Source organism: Pleurodeles waltl, chromosome 3_1, assembly GCF_031143425.1.
Source record: "Pleurodeles waltl isolate 20211129_DDA chromosome 3_1, aPleWal1.hap1.20221129, whole genome shotgun sequence".
Lineage (NCBI taxonomy): Eukaryota > Metazoa > Chordata > Amphibia > Caudata > Salamandridae > Pleurodeles > Pleurodeles waltl.
In genome coordinates, this window is record NC_090440.1 from 1906721388 (window position 1) to 1906743547 (window position 22160).

Consider the following 22160-nt stretch of genomic DNA (forward strand, 5'->3'; position numbering starts at 1 on the left):
GCCGGTTTTATGTTATTGTTTACTGCTTTCATTTTGTATCATGTTATTGGTATCCTTCTGGTCGCTGTGGCCAGGTTATCCTGGAAAAATTCAATAAAATTTGTCATTTATTAAAGAAAACATGTTAGTCTAACGCCTGATGCATGGTACTTAGCAGGGCGGCATGCAGTCAGTTCACGCATGAGAGTGGTAGCAGCAGGTGAACTTTAAACCTGGCTGGCATAAACATTTTCCCTGATATGCATCAAGCCAATTGAGTGACAGAGTTCTTCCACCCACACGCCAGGGAGAGAGAATATATTTGAATAACCAGGACCAAATGGTTAATTCTGAAGCACATTTACAAGTAAATTGGCTTAATAAAGATACATTTTACATACAATTTTGGGTGCCAATTATGAAATTCTCATAATTAAATTTTGAAAAATATGGGGGTAGCGCTGCAATCGTCCAAAGATCTGCACGTTTTACCGAAGTCTGGGTATGCAGTCTAACACTAGTATTGTACCACTTTTACTCAGAATACAAAGCATCTCCATTCATTTTTTTCTGGTCCTGGCTCTTTACTGTAGATTCACAATCACATAACAGGACTTAGAATCTTATGGAAGGGGTAGGGTTCTAAAATTAACAGTTATACAAATTGCACGCACTGACCTTTCGCAGCAGACGTACCCCCCCTCAGGTTTGACAGATCTTACAGTTTCACAAAGCAGAGCCACCTCTAAAGATAAGTGCAGACAGAAAACATATCCCGTAAGTGACACTGATTTTACAAGGCCAAGTCTCAGGAGAAAGTTAAGTATAATGATAACAATGTAGTAAAAAGCTAACAATGGCGATCATAAATGGGTTTCACACTACTTATAAAATGCCCATCATAGTGGTAAATAAGAACCACCTTGTCCAACGAAAATATTTCAGCAACATCATTAATGTGTTCCAAGCTCAGAATGTTGGCTTCACATCCATTTTGGAAATGTACGCATTTAATCTGCAAACATCATCTTCATGTCTCTGAAAAAATTAATTTTTAATTTTCTTTATATAAAATAAAAATTAAGGGCCTGATTTAGATATTGGCAGAGGGATATCCCATCCACCCTATTACGATCTCCATAGGATATAATGGGATCGTAATAAGGCGGACAGGATATCCGTCACGTTTGTGACAGAGTATAACCCCCGCCAAGAGCTAAATCAGGCCCATAGTGTGCAAAACAAGACATGCATCATCATATCATATTCCCCATCACTACACGCATGCAGAAAGCAAGAGGCCAAGGGATCAAACACTGGATAAGAGATACCTAAAACATGAACAGGGCTGATCTTTCCTCTCTTTTACAGAGGAACCACAAACGCTCAAGTGAATTATGGGGCGTACAAAATCTGATGACTACAACCCAAAAATGACATATTATGGAAAGCCCCCCTTCGCCTCAAAAGGCAAACAAAAACACATTTTACTACCACCTTTTTAACCAAAACTTCAACAAAGCAAGGAGGAAACATATTTATAGACAGCTTAAGTAGGCAAGAACCCTCCTCAAAGCATCTAAACAACTATGGGAGCTAAGAAACACATACAAAAATAACATATGAAATGCTAAAGCATGATTCTTCAGATCCCAACTAAATATTAGTCAAAAACCAGTCAGGGAAAGTCTTTGAAATTGTCAAATAACGAACCCGCTGTCATAATGAACACATCCATAAAGAACTGTGAAGCTTTCGCTGCTTTTTTTGAGACAGTTTTAACGAAAATTTTAAAACCAATCACTGCCAATAGTGATATGATACATGATTTTAATATCAACATTCACCCCTCCTAATAGAAATTACAACCACTGACAAGACTCAAACTTTCAACCATCCCAGTAAGACCCAAAATGATGCCACCGTGTATAAATTCAAATCCCTCAATGAAGAGGAGATCCACAAGACAATTTCACTTATGAAACTAACTTTCCTTTTCAATGACCCAATCCCCTCTACAATCATAAAGAATCTGTCAATCCGTCTCCGTTGTAGACGAAGATCATAAACTCATGACTAGCCCAAGGTACTATCCCAGACTGCTTGATTATTGGGAAAGTGGCACATCCCCTGAAAAAAAAATACAGATGCTGATCCGACATATGTAAACAATTTTCATGCAGTGCCAAACATACCTTTCTTTGCAAAACTTTTGGAAAAATGCGTCCACAACAAATTCTGTCAGTACATTGAATGGGTCAGCTTGCGGCACAAGTTCCAATCGGCTTATAGATCAGACACTGCACAAAAACAGCCATCCCACACATCATGGATGACACTCACAAACATGGACTGAATGGCTCCTTCCTATTCATCCTCTTTGACCTGTCGTCAGCGCTTGACATGGTCAATTACTTCAGTCTTTTAGAGTTACTTAAATGCAGATCTGGAAATGTGCTCAAATGGCTCATCGCCTTTCAACAAAATTGCTCACAGCGAATCAAACTAGATGGCTCACTATTAAATGCTTCCCCAGTGAGACTTGAGTCCCTCAAGGGTTCACCATCCTCCCCGACACTTTTCAACCTATATATGGAACCAATGACAGATTTTTAAACAAGTGAATCTTGTGTACCACATGTAAGCAGATGACACTCAGCTATACTTAAAGATTTCCTCCTGGAAAGATATCACCCAACTCAACAAAACTCTGGCAAAAACCCAAACCTGGCTGTCGCAAAACCACCTCAAACTAAACTCCATGAAAACTGAATTCCTACTTTTCTCCCCACCCCACAGCTCAGCAATAAAGAATTAACCACTTAGTCGCCATAGATTGCAAGCCCATCATCATCAAAACAACCAAATCCCTTGGGATAAAACTAGATAAAAACCTTATCATGCAAGAACACCTGAGTTTATTCACCCAGTGCGTTTCTCCAACTCACCCTACTCAAGATGGTGAAGCCATTCATTCTACCACAAGACTTCAAGATTGCAGGTCAATCCCTGGTCATATCCAGGTTACTGGGCAATAATCTAGCATTGATAGTTGCTTATGTGACAACAGAAGACACAGGGATTATGGCTGCTCAAACGTATTAAAGGCTCCTAGATGAGCCTTGACTCTCTTTCGGTACTAAGGGTAAGCTGTCAAGATTGACTTTCAGATATGGTCAGGGTACAATATTTCAGGTACACATGGAGCATAAAATGTTACATCTAAAAGCGGATATGAAGCTGGTGCTATCGTTTTTGACAGTATACGTCTATTTGTATTGAGAAGAAAAACAGATTGGACATTAAAATCAGAAGTCGTCAATGAAAATCCAGAGAGGCTGCAACTTCTGCAGCAGAGATACGTTTCAAAACATTAATCTAGTGCTTGCAAGTCTATCTGCTTCAGATACTAGAACATTAAGTTAGGTGGTCAATGATCTAAGAAAATAGTTATTGTGAATAACTCTCTCTTTACAGTGCCGACAGGCAGCAAAAGAGTTCATTCAAGAACAAATGGGCAGTCCATAAGTGTGCTCTAAACATTAATGACCTGTAGGTAAAAAGTTCTAAAAAAAGTTCCCTTTGATCTGAGTGTACAACTAGGGTCAGGTTCCTAGGCTCAGGTTGCTTCTTGACATAAATGGAAAAAGGGAATTGCTGAAATAACTTGACAGAGAGCTCCCAGATAAAACGTAGGTAGGTATCCCTGCAGCCATGGTCAATGTCACATAGCCTCAGGTTTGTGAACACTTTAAACCTTTTCAGCAAACTCAACAACACTTAACAACTGGGCCAGTGCATTATTGTTTCTAATGGACTAAAGGGATTTGGGCAATGTCACGATGGAAACAAAAGCAACTTCCAATGTCTATGAACTGTACTAACCCATAGCTCAGGATCAGCGGTCAGGATTTTGGTATCTCGGCCAATCCAGGAGTCAGCCCCAGTCACTGGACATTGAGCTACTGAGAATAAATGTATTTGGCTGGGATTAGGAACAGTGACTGTACAAAACTGACCACAATGTTGTTGTGGAGATGCTAAGGCGGAAGAGATAAAATCAATGGTCCTGAAAACTGAACACATGAGCCAATGTAAAGGAAATTACTGAAAAGGGCTCAGCTGAAGCGTGGATTAACTCAGTGTTCATCTGGGGCATATTATAGGAGATGAAGGGAGCTGGGAAAACTTGAAAGGTTCTCCTCCAACAAGGAGGACAGAGATGAGGCACAGGACGAGATCCTACCCTAGTATTGTAAATCACGTATGACACCCAACTTGCCAATTGCTAGACTGCAAGAGGTGGGTTTACAAGCAAACTGAGGAGAAGTGCCAAGGAGCTTGTTCAACAAGTGCTCTTCACCTTCTGGGGTTCCTCCAAATGCTCTTCTCATGGAATTGAACATGCCTGCTAGTATGTCACATTAGGCATCCAGGTAGACCAAACTCACTTTGAACTGGCTTTTTCTCACGGAACACCACATCACAGTGGGTCTTTGGAAGCCAGGAGTAGGTGCTTTCTACTCTGGAAATACCAACTTCTCAATCTGCTCACAGGGTGGAACAACAGGGTGGTGCTACAGTCTGAGGTTTAAACAAATTGTGAGATTCACAGCAGATGTGGTGGTGGTGGTGGTGGCGGTGGCAGTGATGGTGGTGTGTGTGTATGGCGCCACAGAGTTTCTTTCCTGCTGCAGGAAGCTTTGAACCGCCACTGACTGTGATTTCAATGGAGGCCTCTGGGGGGGTGCCCCTGGCCTGGGAAAGCTGTTGCATTTGAAGCTACCACCCTACTCCAAACTACAGGGGAAGATCCCACAGCCCAGTGTCCAGGAGCTGCTGAGAAGCCTGACTGCCTGGATGGGCTGAAGTACGAGGATCTCGCCGACAGGGTCTGTGTCTACCTAGTATTAGCTTGGAAAACAATTGCCTCTCTTCTTTGTCTTCTTCATTAACACTGTGACATTGAGACTGTGCCAATACAACAACTGACTACTTACTTTAGATAACCCAATATGATCTTTTCCAAATGGTGAGAAATTGACAATAATTTGTTCTCTTCTAATCTGTCCTTTTGCTCCATATTTTACAAGTCTTGCTGTATATGACTTGAGATGCTTTACCCGAGAATGTTACTGTAATTGAGAATTTGTGAACTACAGGAGCTTGACCAAACCTTCTAATATTTGCAGCACTATATGCATTGTGCATGGATTCATAATTTACCTTATGTGATGTAATAACCACCCTCCACTGTAGTCTTGGATTTTATCCTTCATCTATTTAGGTTATACACTTTTTTATGGAATGCATCACATTAACTGGTGGTTTATATAGCAAGACGTAAATGGATTCTAATTGTACAACTCATTTTGGCATATGTTGCTCTATTATAGCCCTGATGAAGTAACTGGTTACATCAATATGACGAAATATGTGTTGGCTTGATCCTGATCAAAAAATCAGAAACATACACCCATAAAGAAGATCCACATTTATCCTCTTGGAATTTGATGATTTCTTCGGAGTGCGTGTATCTCAAGTTACATATGATCAAATGCTCTTAAGTAAATGACCACTGAAAACCTAATGTCTAAATCAACATGCAACATCAGCAAACTAGGTCATATTTTGGGTACCTGCTTACAAATGAAGATCGTATATCCCAGCCATAAAGATAACTTTGTGGCCAGAAAATGTAAAGATATTCCTTAAATACTATAGCTGTTTCCCAAGAAAACGAATTAATCCATGTCTACTCCTGCTCAGGAAGCAAGAACTCTATTCCTAAGAATACAGGCTTCCTAGGTATCTCTACAAGTTGCAGAGACTATCTTGATACTCCTACCACAACAGGAGAAATGGTTAGGTAGTTCACATGCTATGTACTCAGAAGGTTACCTGCCCTCCACGTATATTCTCATGGATGCAAAATGCCATTGGTAATTTTTCCTTCCTTGGAGAGATAAAGAACACCACTGCTGGAGCAATTTTATTGACAATTCCAGTTTAGGACAACAGGCAACAACCTGCAGCAGCAGTACAATTAGGGTAATCCTAAAGGATATACATTCTAGCGACAATACTGCACATTTTGAAACATAGTCAAGAGCACTAGTTTTGTTGGTTTCACACTTAGGAGTAGTATAGCTTGGAACTGAAAAAGCTGACTCTTGGCAATTGTTATAGATACTTCTGAATACATTTCAGCCAGGAAAGGACTGTAATGAATGGGGGCACTGATGGTGAGCTGTACTGAGGTCTTTTCTGCAATTATTAAGTCCTTTGCTGGACGTCTCGCAGCAGAGGGGCTGCACTGTCTCGGTGACATATGGATTTTGCTCTATACAAGAAAAGCATCATCTGGTCTGGGTCCTCTAAGCATCTCGCCTGGAGGTATTGAGCCTGAAGTCTGAGTAAGAGCTTGTCATTGCTGGATCTCTCAGCAATGGAGGGTGTGGGTCTATCCAGGAGATCTCTTTATATATTATATGTTGATGGTACCTTGAAGAAGGGGGTTTCATGTAGCACATCTTATCTCCAGAGGGAGTTGTGCGGGCAATATGTCTCCAGGAAGAACTTGTATTATGGGTCTCGGGTGGAGGGGGCGTGTAGTGGCAACAGAGTTGGCCCCCTCTTCTGAGAGAGTTGTGCCTGGTACCCTCTTGACAGAAGATCAAACACTGCTGCCCCATTCTGACTGTTTCTGATGCATTACTCTGAGTGTGTACCTTCCCTGCTAATCCTACCCAGAGATCCATTATCTACACAGATGCCACACTGTACACTTTGAGCTCTACTCAGCCCACCCTTCCTCTCAGCCCTCGTGCATATGTCCCTTGCTTCCGAAAACGTTGTCACCAGTATGCAAAACAGCTTGAGACTCATGTGTTTCACTCCTGCACTAAATCCACGGACACACAAGCTTTCGATGTTAGTCCACTTTCAGCCTTACTCTATGATTGCTGTGCCCAAGGCAAATAAAGATGTGGGCTTGCAAAGTGGCGCTCTTACACCGAAAGTGCTCCCAGTTACAATAGTATGGAAGGACAGGTAGGCGCACCCTGCACATCGGCATGAAACACTGGAAGCTTTCATTTTGTCAGAGGCAGGACATGTTGTACCGTTTGCTATGGCTTATTTGGAAAGTGCACTGCTACTCTAAAGGGTGTCCTAGTACTAATGGATCCAGTTAACGTAAGAAAGGGGGAGTAGATGTCTTGAAGAACAGTTTTTCAGGTGTTTCCAAAATATAAGGTGAAACTGGATTGTGTGTACACTACGGAGAAGTGAACTCTACTGCCTGACAAACAAAAATGTGAAAGAACACAAGCCAATGCGAGACTTCCTACTGCATGAGACAAAAAATAAGAAGGCTTGATAAGTGCAAAGGGGGCGATTGGGATATTATTTATGAAATTTCATCCTGAGATAGTTAGGGCCAGAATTGTTGAAATCAAAATGACATAAGGAACGCAGCTTAAAATGGAGCACTTAGTGACAGGAAGCCAATTTAGTTTCTAGACATAAGCAGAAAGGAAGGTGGGGGAAGGAAGTCATAGGGTGAGGGGAGATGCTACAGTTCTCGACCACCTGGAGTCTGTGAGGCAGATAAGCAGGAATGCCTGCCTGTAGGGAATTCCAGTGGTCCAGGCGCAAAGTGATGAGGGGTTCTTCTTGGGGGAGATGGGAAGCAAATGGATAATTTTGCTTGGGGTTCGAAAGTAGTAAAACCAGAAGGCAGCAACTAGACCAAATTGAGAACATTAAAAAAGGTTAGGTGTCACAAAAGACTCCCAGGTTTCTGACAACAGTGACTATAACAGGAGTTCTCTGGGCCGCCACATAGAGGACCAGATGGATGTTCCAAGAATTAGAGCCTCAGTCCTCTCAAAGTTACATTAAAGGCAGCTGACCGCTACCACTTGCACACAATCACAAAACCTATCTTGGGAGTTTTTACTAGTGCGGATGGACACAATAATTTGTGTATCATGAGCATATAAACTCAAAGCTCGCTCGCTACGTGAACGGAAGAAGACTTTTTTCAGCTCACATAACAATATGTTCTTCAATAGGCCAGGCGACATGCTGAATACCTAGTTTTTCTGTTCGTCCACAATAGATTTCTCCTCAGTTTAGTACTACATGGTGACTGTGATGCATAACCTAAACATGAGAGGAAAATCATATTTTCCCACCTGGAAAGACAAGTTCTGAGACATCCAATATGGTTCCCCGTCTTTATCTTTTCCAAACATGGGGTCTCTGCCTTCAAGTGAAGCCTCCTTAAATGATTTGCAAACATTTTCTATTTTTCTTACCTGGCGAGACTGTGTAGTACCTCTCTTCTTCAAAGAAGAAACTTTATGTTGAGAAAATCTCGAACCCCAGATTCTTGACTCTGGACACCAGCGTATTGGGTTGCATAGGTTAGCTTCACTGGTGGCAATTATTCTATGTCCTGAGCCTAAGAGAAGTGAAAGCAGTTTATACATGACATCAAAACGCCACAAAAAGCAGATCCTTAAAAAAAATGCAGTTGTTAGTATTCATGTCATCTTGCTGCATTCTCTACACGGCACATATTAGAAAACGGAATTACACAATTCAAGAAATTCTCTGTATGTTTTTGCTTCATTTCTCAGAAATCTAGCGATACCAGCCAGAAAGATTGAGCAAGACATGACTGATCAGGAACAAGCGTGGGTTATTATCAAGTGTTTGCATATATAGTTGGTCTTCGGCTCCCAACCGTCAGCCTAGATTTTATAAATGATTCAACACAACAGTCCCGAATAACGTACCAAAATACTTTGTCCTAGATACTTGGGCTTATTGAACTAAGCCATTGTACTAATTTATGACTTTTCAACTATTTTGTCTTTTGGGTTAAATATGGTGCTAAATGGCAGCTTCATACCTTTTTTTTTAATTTATGCTATTGTTTTAAAGCATGCACGACCACTTCAATCACATGACTTATCAGCAGCTGTTTTTTGCCTTACGTATTAAACTGCCACATAATTCAATATATGCTGCACAATTTTCAGATTCTGACAAAACTATTGTTTTTAGATAATTGTGGCATGAATGAAAGACCATGCTCGATACAAATCTAATTGTTCACCTTTCAGCTGTTGTCAGCTGCATTGAGGCATATAAATATCTGACAGCTGACCAGAAGATGCACACATCCTCCAATGAAGTAGTGGGTGGGACGAAAGGGAGAGCTTTAGTCTGCAGCAAAAACAATAACCTTAAATAAAGTTCAGACAAGATGGAAAGAACTGCTTCAATATTCCAGTAAATTCTTATCTAAAACAGACACTCTAAAACAGCAACAGTTTCAAGAAAACACACATGGTTTTGAAGAATCCCAAACATGTTTCCAAGACCTGATGTCTTTAATCCTCAACTGCCTCCCAATGAAACATACATAATAGATACGGAACGTACTAATCTACTCATTTTTTTTTAAAGGAATGAGCTAATTTGAGGGGATCTGCTTGCAGAAAACTTGGTAAACGATAAACTGGATAAGAGTGTTAGATCATAACTGTAAAGCAAATAAATGTGTTACACTTTTTATTACAAGATGGATGTACATTTAGACTAGTTCTCTGCTAAATGTAAGATGCATGTACATTTAGGCTTGTTCTCTGCTAAGTGCGAGGTATGAGTGCATTGTACACTTTTTTACACAAACTATTTTACTCAAACTAGATTACTGTTACTGAATGAATTATTGAGTTTTCTATCGTATGAAGCATGTACGTTTATGTATTTTTAAGGTACCGAGACCCAATTTTGTTGTTTCAATCTGTGCTAAAATAATGTCAAAGAATGTACCTTGAATTGTATTGCATGCTACATAATTCCATTTTCTTTAGGCAAAATGTGTCTTTCATTGCTGAATAATTTTTCAACCTGGTTACATAACTGGCCCTTCACTACCATATTTTACCGATGACTACAATCATAGCAAATTTAATAACAAACCCAGCACCTGAGAGATTAATCCCGTTCTTAATGTTCTCTTCAGATCTTGTCTGGGCTTGCTAAATTCATTAAGTTATTTTCCGTTGTACCCTGGATTGTGAAATGCTTTGAGTCTACTAATCATGCCTATCTTGAATATTAACTTGGTCCCTACGACGTAAGCAAAGGTAAGGTTAACAGTTCATTAGTACACTTTTGAGGACACCCTATTTTTCTATACTATCGTCCGAACATTTAATAGAGTCAGAAAAGCAAGGACATTTTCACATTAAAGGAATACAAATCCAAACAATTAAATGAAGCAGCCACCCTCATCATAGCAGCACACTTGAATTGACTCCAGTCACTCCGCAAAGGGGCCACAGCCTTGGCGTAGTGAATGTGGTTCAATGGATTCACTGGCGACAGTGGCAACAGCAAATTAAATCAATCCGTTCTATCCACCTGCCACTGGTCACAACTCAGGCTTTACCCTGGTAACATGTAGGTCTTTTAGGCCCGTCATGCACTGTTAGACAAACAACATCAAGTACAAATGGGGCCACCTATTCCACATTACCCTTCTCTGGAAGGTTAAACAATGCACCTTTGCCTTCCTGGAAGATGCTTACTCTTTTCTGAGACTGAATGAACAGAGCAAATCCCAAACTCGGGCGGGCATACCAGACATGAAGGAAACCAAGGAATCCTGGAAAACTGTAACAAACAAGAGGAGGGATTCGAAATCCAGAAAGGAGAAAATTGCAGCCAGCAAAGAAAGTGTGCTTATCCATCTGCAACATGTCTCGGAGGGGAATCTGGAGTCTTTTCAGCTCAGCGATGACTCATGCAACCTACAACACTCAACAACTGATACATGGTTTGGATGATCCTTGCAGCACCCAACAAGAGGAGCATTTTGATTATGGGGCAGATTGGGGGGTGGGACCTTGACGGTAACAGTTGATAGGGCTGATCACCCCCTTTCTACTAACCCACGCAAACCCACTGCCAGAAGAAATGGACGAAGATGGGAACATTAACCCATGGGAGTTGGTATTTCCCATCTTATCCTACATACTTGTCTGCTCTAAGACACATAGTTGAGCAAGCTCAATTATTTTGTTAAATCCTTTTAGTTCTTGTTCCGCTTTGGATGAGGGATGAACTGACACCATCATTATCACTAAACACATATACTTCAAGACATAAGCACAGGCCTGGCTTGGCCCAGCACCCTCTCCCAAGGGCACTATCTTTAGCACTAGGAAATGTGATGGACAGACCCCACTTTTGACAAGTCAACATACAAAGTCAGGAGTCTGAACAGACCCAAAAACACCTAAGTGTTCTGGTGGTACGGGTGAGATCAATAGCCAATATCTATCATTTACATGAGACACACCTGTTAAAAAAAAACCTACAAAGACCAAGATGAAGCCATTTCCCCAAACGATACACGGTTGCCACTCCAACCAAGACAACAGTTATAGCAATCCTAATTCATAATAACCACAAATATGTGGGCCAGTGAAAGCCAACAAGGAAGGTGTTGTGGGTTCTCATTAGTGCCTGGGGTGGGCACACTCATTTTAGCATTAGGCCCATGGCATGTGCCTTGAACACGTAGACATGTTTTTATTCATTTCGTATTCTTAAGCACAGGCAGCATTTAGCTTCTCATTTTTATATTTTAATGAGCTGCTTCTTTCTGAGAAGACATAGTTGTTCAAGGTCCACATTTTATAAGCACTTTGCACGTAGTTCACTTGGTGCCTTGTTCAAGGCTGTCATGTTCAGTACATGATAGTCTAACTCGTATTGCCGCTCCAGGAGCTCAGGGGTCAGCCCCTACATCCTATACATATTAGCACATCAGACCTGTTCTTAGAACACTGCAGGATTTAATACATAAACACCACATAGGCTTAAGGGGCGCAGAGGGCATTCCAGTCATGACCGTCCTCCGGCACACATCATTCCATTGACAGCTTTGCTGATCCTGCTGCTGACTGTTCAGCCACCCAAGAGGATTGCCATCCAGACAACAGGCAGACCCTTGCCAACCTTTCTGTTATGGGGTCGGGGATCTTCCCTTAAACCGGGATAGACAGAAGGGTTACCACCACAATGCTCTCAGATTTTAGACCTAGGGTGTAGGTAGGATTCTCTAGGCTTTTAGGACAATCCAAAGATGGTGGGGTTGTTTATCTCTTTTGCACTGATGTTAACAATGATCACTGTATTACGTTTTATCTGCCTAATTAGCTCAGCCCATGATTTTTATAATAGGATACAATTGCTTTAATAAATGCATTGAAATCCATTTTGCATCACTTATTCTGCCTTGGCATTGTGAGGTTCTGAGTAACTGAGTGAAAGGGGTATGATCTGCCCACCAAGACTTCCCTGAGGAGTCACAGTGTCATGTTTAGGTTGCCACAAGTCCCTTTTCCTTTTTAGGGTTGAGTGAGGCCGTGTGGGCTAGCTGCGAATCAGGCAGAGAGCTTCCAGTCGCTGTGGGACCGACTCAGTCACCCACATGCTTCCACCCTAAAACATGCCGTCATTACCAACATAGGAGCCGCACAACAAAGGTCACTGGATGTCTATAATGTGCAAATGTGATAGCCTACCAAATACCATAACATATATAGGTGCAAGAAACAGGTTAGGAGAAAGTGCTCACCCCAGTAATACACTATATAGCTCACATATCACACCACCCTGACAAAACTGTGAGGGAATTAAATTGCATGATGCACCCCATACAAAACAAATCGCATCATCAGTCGGGGCAGACTACAGCCTTATCAACCACTGGCAAAGTCCTGGGCTTAGGACACTCATGACTCAACAAGTACCCCTTGAAGATAGACTATTGCCACTAATCTATGGCACATAGGATCTACAAACGTATCAATCATATACTAAATCAGAGAAGATTACCAAAATATTAGAAAAGGGATTGCAAACCGTGTCAGATCACAGCCTAATACAATCCTCTAGGAAAACTGTGAGACAGTTGACCTCTATCAAAGGACAGCTCTGCACCTTTGAATATGATACAGTGAGTTATATACTTACCAGAGTCAGAGTTCACTTCCAAGAAAAGGGAAAGAACGTGGGAGCCCTATTAGCAAACAAGCTCTGAGGAAAAACAAGCTCAGAGATATCTTGCGGAAATTAAACACACAAAGGGAAGTATCAACATGACACAATGGGCAAATTCCTCCTATGAACTGATTTATGCCACCTCCCTGAGAGACCCAGCTGAAATAAATGCCTATTTACGATCAGTGTCCTTGCCCACCATACCCCCATCCGAGGCTAAACAATTGGACACGCCTATCTCGATGGCTGAGGTAAATGGAAATTTGAAGGTGGGCAAGCCTCCGGGCATCAATGGCTTTATGTTACCAATTTATAATCGATTTGCTCCCTTAATAGCCCTACTCCTCTCAGAGGTCTTCAATCACCTCACTTGATCCCAGGGACTGTCTCAAGCGATAGCCAAGGCTATGATCACCCTGATCATGAAACCAAAGAAAGATCCCTGCATGTGCTCATCATAGCAACTGATCTCCCTGTTGTACATAGATGCAAATTTCTTCGCCAAGGTTTTAGCAAACAGAGTGGGTGTGGTATTATCACTATTGATACAAGCCAATAAAACAGGTTTTATTCCAACCACATCCACCAGTGACAACGTAAAAAATTACCTCCATCTAATCAATTTATCACAAACACCATAAAGAGGTGATCCTGTTGTACCAACATGTGGAAAAGGCATTTGGAAGGGTCGGCTGGGGCTTGATGAAGGCTACACTTGTCAGATTTGGGACAGATTTAGGGAATGGAGCAAAGCACTCTAAGCTGGACCTTGAGCTAGAACTTAAGTGAATGGAAACATCTCTCAGAGAGTGGAAATCAGGAGAGGCAACAGGCAAGGTTGCCCTCTTTCTCGAATGCTATTCCAATTAAATTTGGAACTCCTTCTGTAAAACATAATGGACCATCAGCAAATTCACAGCCTCTGGTATCAGACAAATTTAAGGTATCAGATTTTTTGGGTGATATCTTGCTAAGCCTCACCACATCTAGATATTCCATGAGGGAACTGATTCCTCTGCAAAAGGGATAAATACACATTTGCAGCCCTTCAAATTAATCTTCATAATTCTGATACTTTCAGGGGCTGGGACGTGGGCAGGGGAGACTGGCCACCTCCTTACAAGCTGAGTTGACCCTCAAAGTACTCAATTATCTGGGGATCCTTTTAACCCCAGACCTACATGAATGAGCCACAAGCAACTTTAAGTTATACAACCCTTCACTACATTTATTGTACTTCCTATCTGTAAGTTTTTTAAACCTGCCATCGTCACAAGCACTGGGAAATATCTAGCTGGTGTCACAGCATATGAGACTCATGTAATTCTTGTTATGGAATTCAGTAGTGTCTTGATGAAGGTTACAATATGTTCTAGATTCTTTGCGAGTGTTTAACCCAAAATTAAATCACACCAAGTATTTATTTACTAGGGATTCGGCTCCAAGAAGTATGCATGTGCTGGATGTGCCTACAAAGGTAGAGACAGGAATACAACTGTGTTGGTTGTGCAAATATGTGTGTGTTTGTGCCATTTTTTATGTCTGCAGTCCCACTAACTCCCTGTTCAACACCCTTGTGATGCAAAGGAGTGTGCCAGGCCTGCTTCTTTTCCACCAATAAGCGTGTCCTTGGTGCCAGAATGTTTAAGAAATGCCCCCAACTGTGCCACTCATGTTAGAGGATCCAAGCATGCAAATATGGTGCAGCAGCAAAGTAAACCTATCAGTGAGGTAGCTTGTGTCGGGCTTACCAGTTTCCAAGGGGCTAAGTATCATGGACCCTGCAAAAGGAAATCCCAACAGCAAACTTCTGCAAGGGACGCTGTGCATGCACTGCTAAATAAACAAAGTGCATACAAACAGCTTGCAGAGTAGCACCTGAGCAAATTTACAAACCAGGGAACTTCTCAAAGGGGTTCTTGCTAGACAACAGAGCTGAGCATGTAAATATGAAGATGGCCCACCTGTCCATGAAACATAGTAAATGACCAGATATTATTACTATAAACGTTCTTATTAACAAGCAGTCAGATCTTCTCCACAAGTTTTCATCCATTCAACCATACTTTATGGTTTTGCTACATATCAAGTGTTTTACCTCTACTCCTTCCTTGAACCCTGTTTTCTCTCTGACTATCCAGGAGCCGCATGCTGGACTGCCTTCTACTATTGAACTCCTCTCTAACTGCCTTCCAATGGCCACCTAACCTGCCTTCCGCTTGACCTTACTTGCCTCACGACGTGCAGTTGTGATGGCCCCTGTTCACAAGTAATATATTTCTGCATTGCTGTCACTATTTAGTGTCTTCTTGCATCTTACAATGGAAATACTTTGTGAAGTATCTGCAACCATTCATTTATTTGTGAAGTGCACATATACAATATTCCTCAATGGATAGAAAGTAAATATATAGTGACCAAAGCAAACAATCAAAATAGACAATAACAAAACAATGGCTGTTAGCAGAGTTTCTAAAAACTAAACGGATTAGAAACATTCTCAATTTGAAGGGCAGACTGTTCCACGCGTTCAGCACTAAGAAGCAAAAGGAATGCCCATCTGTCCGGGCCCTTCTGCGCAAAAAAAACAACTTGCCAGAGTGAAATGCTTCTATAGGGTGGTGCGACTGAAGAACAGTGCCCAGCTTTAATGTTTCAATGCCATAAAAAAATCCAATGAGTGATATAGTTGCATGAATTGGATGCACTGTTCCAAGGCCAACCAGTTTAGATATTTTACAGCCTCAAAGGCATGCTTGAATTTTCAAAGACCATGCAGTGTTATGAATCCATACCGAAATAAAAACTGTTTCAGCAGTCTATTATGGACATCACACAAGTACGGACCACATGGTGTTGGCAGCACTTTTCTGAAGGTGTGGCGCATACTAAACAAGATGTCAGTCAACTATAAGTCTGCAGCTTGTACAAGGGCTTCAGGTCTTATGCTACCCACAGAGATTTAACTTTGTCCACAGCTCCTGGGGGAGGACCCGCTGAGTCTGGCCAGACAGCACTGTCCCACCAGGCGATGGAAGTGCCCAGTATTAGCTGTTCTAGGTTTAGACTCATTCAAAAATAAATGGCCACTAGATTTTCTCCAACCCTTGCTGGCGGATGCCTGCATATCCAACATAATGCATGTCATGTCTGTAACAGATAGATCTGCAGCTAAAGGACCCGATTAGATTTGCACACTCATGTTCAGTCAGTATATCCCTGCAGACAGTTCTTTATTACTAAAAAGCTAATCGCCCACAAGAATACTCAAACAACAACTTTGAAAACAGGTGGCTCCTGAGGTTATCACAAAATGTCATGACATCTCCATCCACTGCCATGCACATCCAGCAGCAACAACACAGCTGCAACCCAGCCTGGGAAGTGCAGAAAGATCTACCCACTCTCCAATGCTCAAGGTACCCCACTACTCTGATCGCCGCGCCATCCACCCCAAAAAAAAGAAAATCACTGCGGAGGCACAGACACTAACGAATTGCACTGAAACAACAAAGGTACAACTCTCAAACTTCAGTTGAGCAAGATCTCCAGTAGTGACTGGTGAGTCAACCCTGTGTTTCCACAGAGTGGGACAATAGTGTGCACTCAACTATGGGCCGTGAGAAACACCAACTTTGCTACATTCAAACCTACTAACAAAGTACCTTTTGCCAACTGGGCCCACATCCTCCTTTAAGGTAATGATAGAAAAAAATCAAGAAGAGCCTTATTCAGTGAAATGATTACATATGGTCCACATCTTAAATTTACTACACGTTTCGTTACTATAAATAAAATCTTATATCTTTTCTACAATTCCACTCTGCCTTCACTGTCCAGATCTGTTGCATTGTCTTTGCCAAACTGCTCATGGACTCCTACCATTTATATGCACTTTGGATATTTATTTGAAAGAAATGTTCACTATCGAGGTCAGTCTGTGCTGACATTACCATTTCCAGTATAGCACCATTTTCAAGTAGCCCATGTCCATCTTAGCCTTTTTTATTGCTATTCTCCTGCTCCTGGAAACATCGTTCCCACACCTCTGGAATTTATTCCATAAGACACTTTGATCTGTTCTAAGGGTTTTATTTTTCCTTGGCTTGTACCAAGTTTCTCTTTTTTTGAATCAGGATATACTTTGATACTGTTCCTAATTCTCACATCTTCCTTGGCTGATGGAAACGGTCGCTCAAGTCTCCTGGAGAAGAAGAAACGACCTACGACTCTGAGAAAACCTGTCTAAGACTGTTCTCTAGAAATCAGTATCTACTTTGTAAATCAACAAGTTGGTGTTCTAAATAGGGATAAACATTAAAGTAATAATAGCTACATTTTAGTCTGTGGCTACAATCTCCTTGTCAGAGTCAGCTTTTTGTGTGAATGTGCCAGCTTTTATTTATTTTTAGTTTTTTTTTTACGGCTTGGGAGTGCATCAAACATGTTATCAAATTTCCTTTAAAATGTATCATGCTCTATATCGTGCTGTTGAGTCAGTTGTAGGAGAAATACCCCAGTTAGGAGAATGAGAATCTTTTGGTATGCTAGAGATACGTGAATCCCTGTAAAGGTCAATGAAAGTGAACTTAAGGAAGGGAAGAATTGCCATTATGGGTGTTCCTGGCCATATTCAGCAATTGTGAAGAGGAGGGGGTTGGGGGATTAGTGGAATAAGAAAACAGGTAAGAGTAGCAAAAGTGGCCACATATGTTAAAATCACTTGCGGCATACTGAACAGTCAGAATAAGTCTACTTCAACGAAGCAACCCACCATTATATACGACAAAACTATGAGAAACAGAGAGCACTTCTGAAACCATAAAAAGCTTTTAACCCCGAAGTGCTTCATTCACTGAGGTTCCAGAAGCCTAAACATCAGTCTCAGATAATTTATCAGATGTGTGAGCTGAATACCGGCATGTTTCTAGAATGGCTGTAGTCAATGCAAGGAAGTAGCTAATATGGCGAAGAACCAAAAAATAAATATACTTATCACAAATAATTTAACTGATAACTTAGCTGGATTAGATAGGACACGTAATGTTTTGTGGTGTGTTAGCACAGATATAGATATTTAAATGCTTAAAAGCTAAGGTTTTTATATATTTATTGTACAACATTGTGAGGACTCTCTATTTTTAAGTTTTTTAATGAGCTGATGAATGTACTCACTTCTTTTGGATCAATGTAGCTACACTGGTATATTACAGCATATCTAAATTGTCAAATTTTTCTTGGAGGTTAAAAATAAAAGAGGTGTGTGTGTGATCACTTGTGTCAGCATTTGAAGAATTTTAAAAAAACATTCAAGACCATTATAAATCATCAGAATGTGGGGTCTCCATGGACTTTGAAGTGTGTGAAATATTGAGGTGAGGTGAATGTCATTATTTGCAAAGGTAAATGTTAGGTGCTGATGTCAAAATCAAAGTTGGCGAATATGTCCAAAGCTAATTTGCAATTAATTTAAGAATCAAGTCACACTCTCATAACATCATAAGTCTGGCCTCTAGAAATATGGAACAGTTCAGCATGGGGATGTGGGGGATGATGAAAAAAAATGAATACAAATATGAAACTTGACTTGCCTTCTAAACAAATACATTTAGTTTAGCAATGAGGATACTGCAGTCTAGTAGCAAGTTATAAAGGAAGACAAAAGACTAGCTATGAGGTTGGTTCTGATTGATTTTCCTGCAGAAAGCTATTGAATAATGCTATCTTTGCATGTAAACTAAAGCCTAGTATCTTATTGTCACCACCAACACTAGAGAACCATGATCCACAAAAAAGGTGAAGAGTCACTGTGAGAGTAGGCAGTGTTGCAGTACTATTTTTTTCCAGCAACAAAGAAAAACAAAGGACTTAAAACCCAGATGACAGGAAAAGGGAAAACAAATAGTGCATTTTCAGACCATTATTCCACACACAGGGACATCAACACCCTGTAACCAGTCCATGGCTAGTGCACCCATTAAGGACCATGTCCTACTGAAACTCCTCTTTTGCTTTGCTATTCTGTAGCATATAAGTACTATGTACCACATTATGCATTAAAATAACTTTTCGTTGCATTTCGTTATTAATTCATTGAGTATTTTTCTGTGATATATTTTACCATAATGTGAAATTTGTATTTCATATACAGTGGATGTGGTGCTCTGTGGACTGTTCTGTTCAGGTGAGGCTGCAGGCGACCGAATTTTATTTGATTTTTCTGCCACCTTTTTCAGAGAGTTAGCAGTAGAGCAGGTGGTGAATGGCACACCCACACAGGAGGGAGCTGATAGGCGGTGTTTCCTGTATTTCCTACCTCAGATCTCAGCTAACAGTAACATGGGTGTAACAGTGCACACATACGTCTGCGCTCGTGTCTGGAGAGCAGCCAAGTGTTCATCTAACTAACTCCTGCAACTGGTATATACTGGAGTCAGGGAGATATATCAGATGTGTATGGCCTGGCCACCGTTTATTTCTGTGGATACTTTGAGGCAATGGAGCTGTAACGTCTAGTGTCAACTCTTCCAACTGCATGTACTTAGAGTTACTCTAGTAGGGTGGGCCTTGGCTGACCTGAGACTGAGTTTTCTCAGTTACTAAAATATATTTATTTATTTAGCACTTTACATGGAACATTTCCACAATGTTTCCAAAGGCTTACGTTGGGCTGCTTGACTCTTTTGGAAAAGGTCTTATACATTTACCTCCTTGCTGTAAGAGTGGCCTCTTGTGTTAAAAAAAAAAGGTTTTACTCTTTATTCAGAGGAAGATTTAAGCGGTGACCATCTACTATACTGTGTAAAAAGAAATATTTGCAGAAAGCTGAGGTATTTCAGTCTTCCCACACCAAATCAATGTTAGATTAAAGGTGTGGCCAGAGAATAGCACTTTGTGGATGATTTGAGGGACATGCCTCACAGGATTATTTAACTGGGAAAAGGGCTTTTAAAGAGGTTGGATCACAACTTTCACATAAGCATGAGAGTTTCCAATTTAATAATACCAGCTGGTGCTCCTATTGCCTCTTTCAGTGACTGTGGATGAGGCACAAGATTCTGAGGTCATATCATAATTGCAGCTGTAGCAGATTTCTAGATTTAACTGGACTACCAACTTGGGTTCGGGTGTACTGTCCTCTCCAAAGTCTCATCGAGGGTAGCATGTGCTATACATATGCAATAAAGTCATTTTAGATGATTTAGGAGTGCTTAATGTTGAGCTGAAGGTGTTTAAACATCCTAGATAGGCCGAGTAGCAGCCTTCTCCGGCTACTGGAGTTTGTAGGTCAGTTGATCCATGCACTCATGAAGAGGGAAAGTAGGAAAAAGTAGATACTTAAGTTACTCTGTTGACAGAGACCCATCTATGGTACCTAAAGAGGGAGATCATTTAACATCGGACATTTAACATTTGAAACTTTGTGAATATAAACTACTGGATATTTTTGAGGCCTTTGACTTTAGAACCTAGTGCTATGAAAGCAGCTTCTTCAGGTCAGACTTTGAATCGCCCTGTTTTGAAGTGGCCAGATAGTAAACTTTCTTTTGAGTAGCATCAATGATGCTGTACTGAATGAGCGGTATAACCTCGTTGCTGAAAACGGACTCTCAACTGGCAGTTACAGCTAAACATAAATTTGGTTCTGAGGCATAGGATTTTTCACAATACATTTATTAAAGAGTTTCCGTCTTATATTCAGACATTAGCTACCCTACATAAAGACCAACAGAACCTCAAAGGGGTCTTTATCCTAAAGGTTTTCCCAAAGGCCAGTCAAGGTCAAGCTCATGTTTTAACAGAACTCCTTTTAGGCTTTCTCTCTAATCTACAGGAGCATGATTTCTCTCTAATCATTATCCTGAGCAAAATAAAAGCATGGGTGCAGAAGGTTGTACTGCTCAATGGAGCGTATGGACAATCTCATCCCACTAATTTTACGTACTTCAGTTAAATCTTTGTTTCTAAAGAATGACGGGTGGCAAACTCGCCATCTTTCTCAATCAGTGGGCGCTGTTCACATCAGATCCATGAGGGCTCCAAAATGTTCAAGCTTACAGTACAAAGATGGTTCCTTGTCATGTAGGTTCCTAAAACCAAAAGCAGGTATCTAATTGCAAGAGAGAATCTTATAGCTGCTACTCAAAGGGCCAATACAAGCCTTTCCAAGGGACACAAAGAGTTTGGTCCAGTATCAAATTTGAGATTGTTGAATGATTTCATCCTTTAAAATCTGCAGAATTTCCCTTATAAAAATGGAATAGATGGGGTTGAAGGACACACAACTTTCTGTTCAGATTTTATCTGCAGTTCCTTCAATTCATTTGGGGAAAAGAAAGGTTTGAGTTAAATATTAATATATCAGTAGTGATAACTAAATGAATTACTTTTGAATGAGGTACTTTTGATTAGATGTGTCACAAATCAGGTGGGTGTTACTTATCTTATTTAATTCACTAATTTTATGATTATTAGTGGATGGAAAGATATGTTGAGAATTATTTATACTTTAATCACTCCACTGATTACATTAATATTGTGGGATTTGGTTGCTCTTTATTTACCTGTACTTAGGGTTTCCTTGAATGCTATTTATTGAGTATTGACCTTTTTTCTCCAATATGCACTCAGTTGCATGCACTTGTTTGTATTTTTGAATGGTGGTGGGATGATTATATTTGATGTATTAGTAGTACATTAGTTTTATGTTCAAATTTAATTGTAGCCCTGATGAAGTCGGAGGCTTATTTGCCATAATGACTAAATGTGTGTTGGCTTCATATGTTTATGGAACTGTGACAGCTTGCAAAACTGAAGAAGCTCTTGTGAATTTATTCTGGAGAATGAAATAAAGAAGATGGAATCTTGATTAGATTTGACTTTGAACTTTCTATAACGTGGATGCTCAAGTGGGTTCCGTAAATAAATAATGCATATATACGTAAAAAAGCCAAATGTAAAACCGACAATTTTAAACACTCTATAAATGTGAAGGAAATTGAAAAAGGAAGCTAATCCTTAGGTCCTATCCTTAGCTTCATTTATGGGAGCAACATATGTAGAGCAAACAGGCTATAGTACAGATA

General features: G+C 40.6%; 1 protein-coding gene across 2 annotated transcripts in view; it reads right to left on the minus strand.

Moving 5' to 3' along the window:
- Positions 1-22160, minus strand: part of CFLAR (CASP8 and FADD like apoptosis regulator) — a 224671-nt gene that overhangs the window by 193652 nt on the left and 8859 nt on the right. Inside the window, exon 2 of one of the 2 annotated variants that reach the window (XM_069226076.1) lies at positions 8304-8449. The gene's annotated coding sequence lies outside the window, so the exon portion shown is untranslated. Of the gene's footprint in view, positions 1-8303; positions 8450-22160 lie in introns of those variants that run through there. The other variant, XM_069226080.1, reaches the window with a different exon arrangement.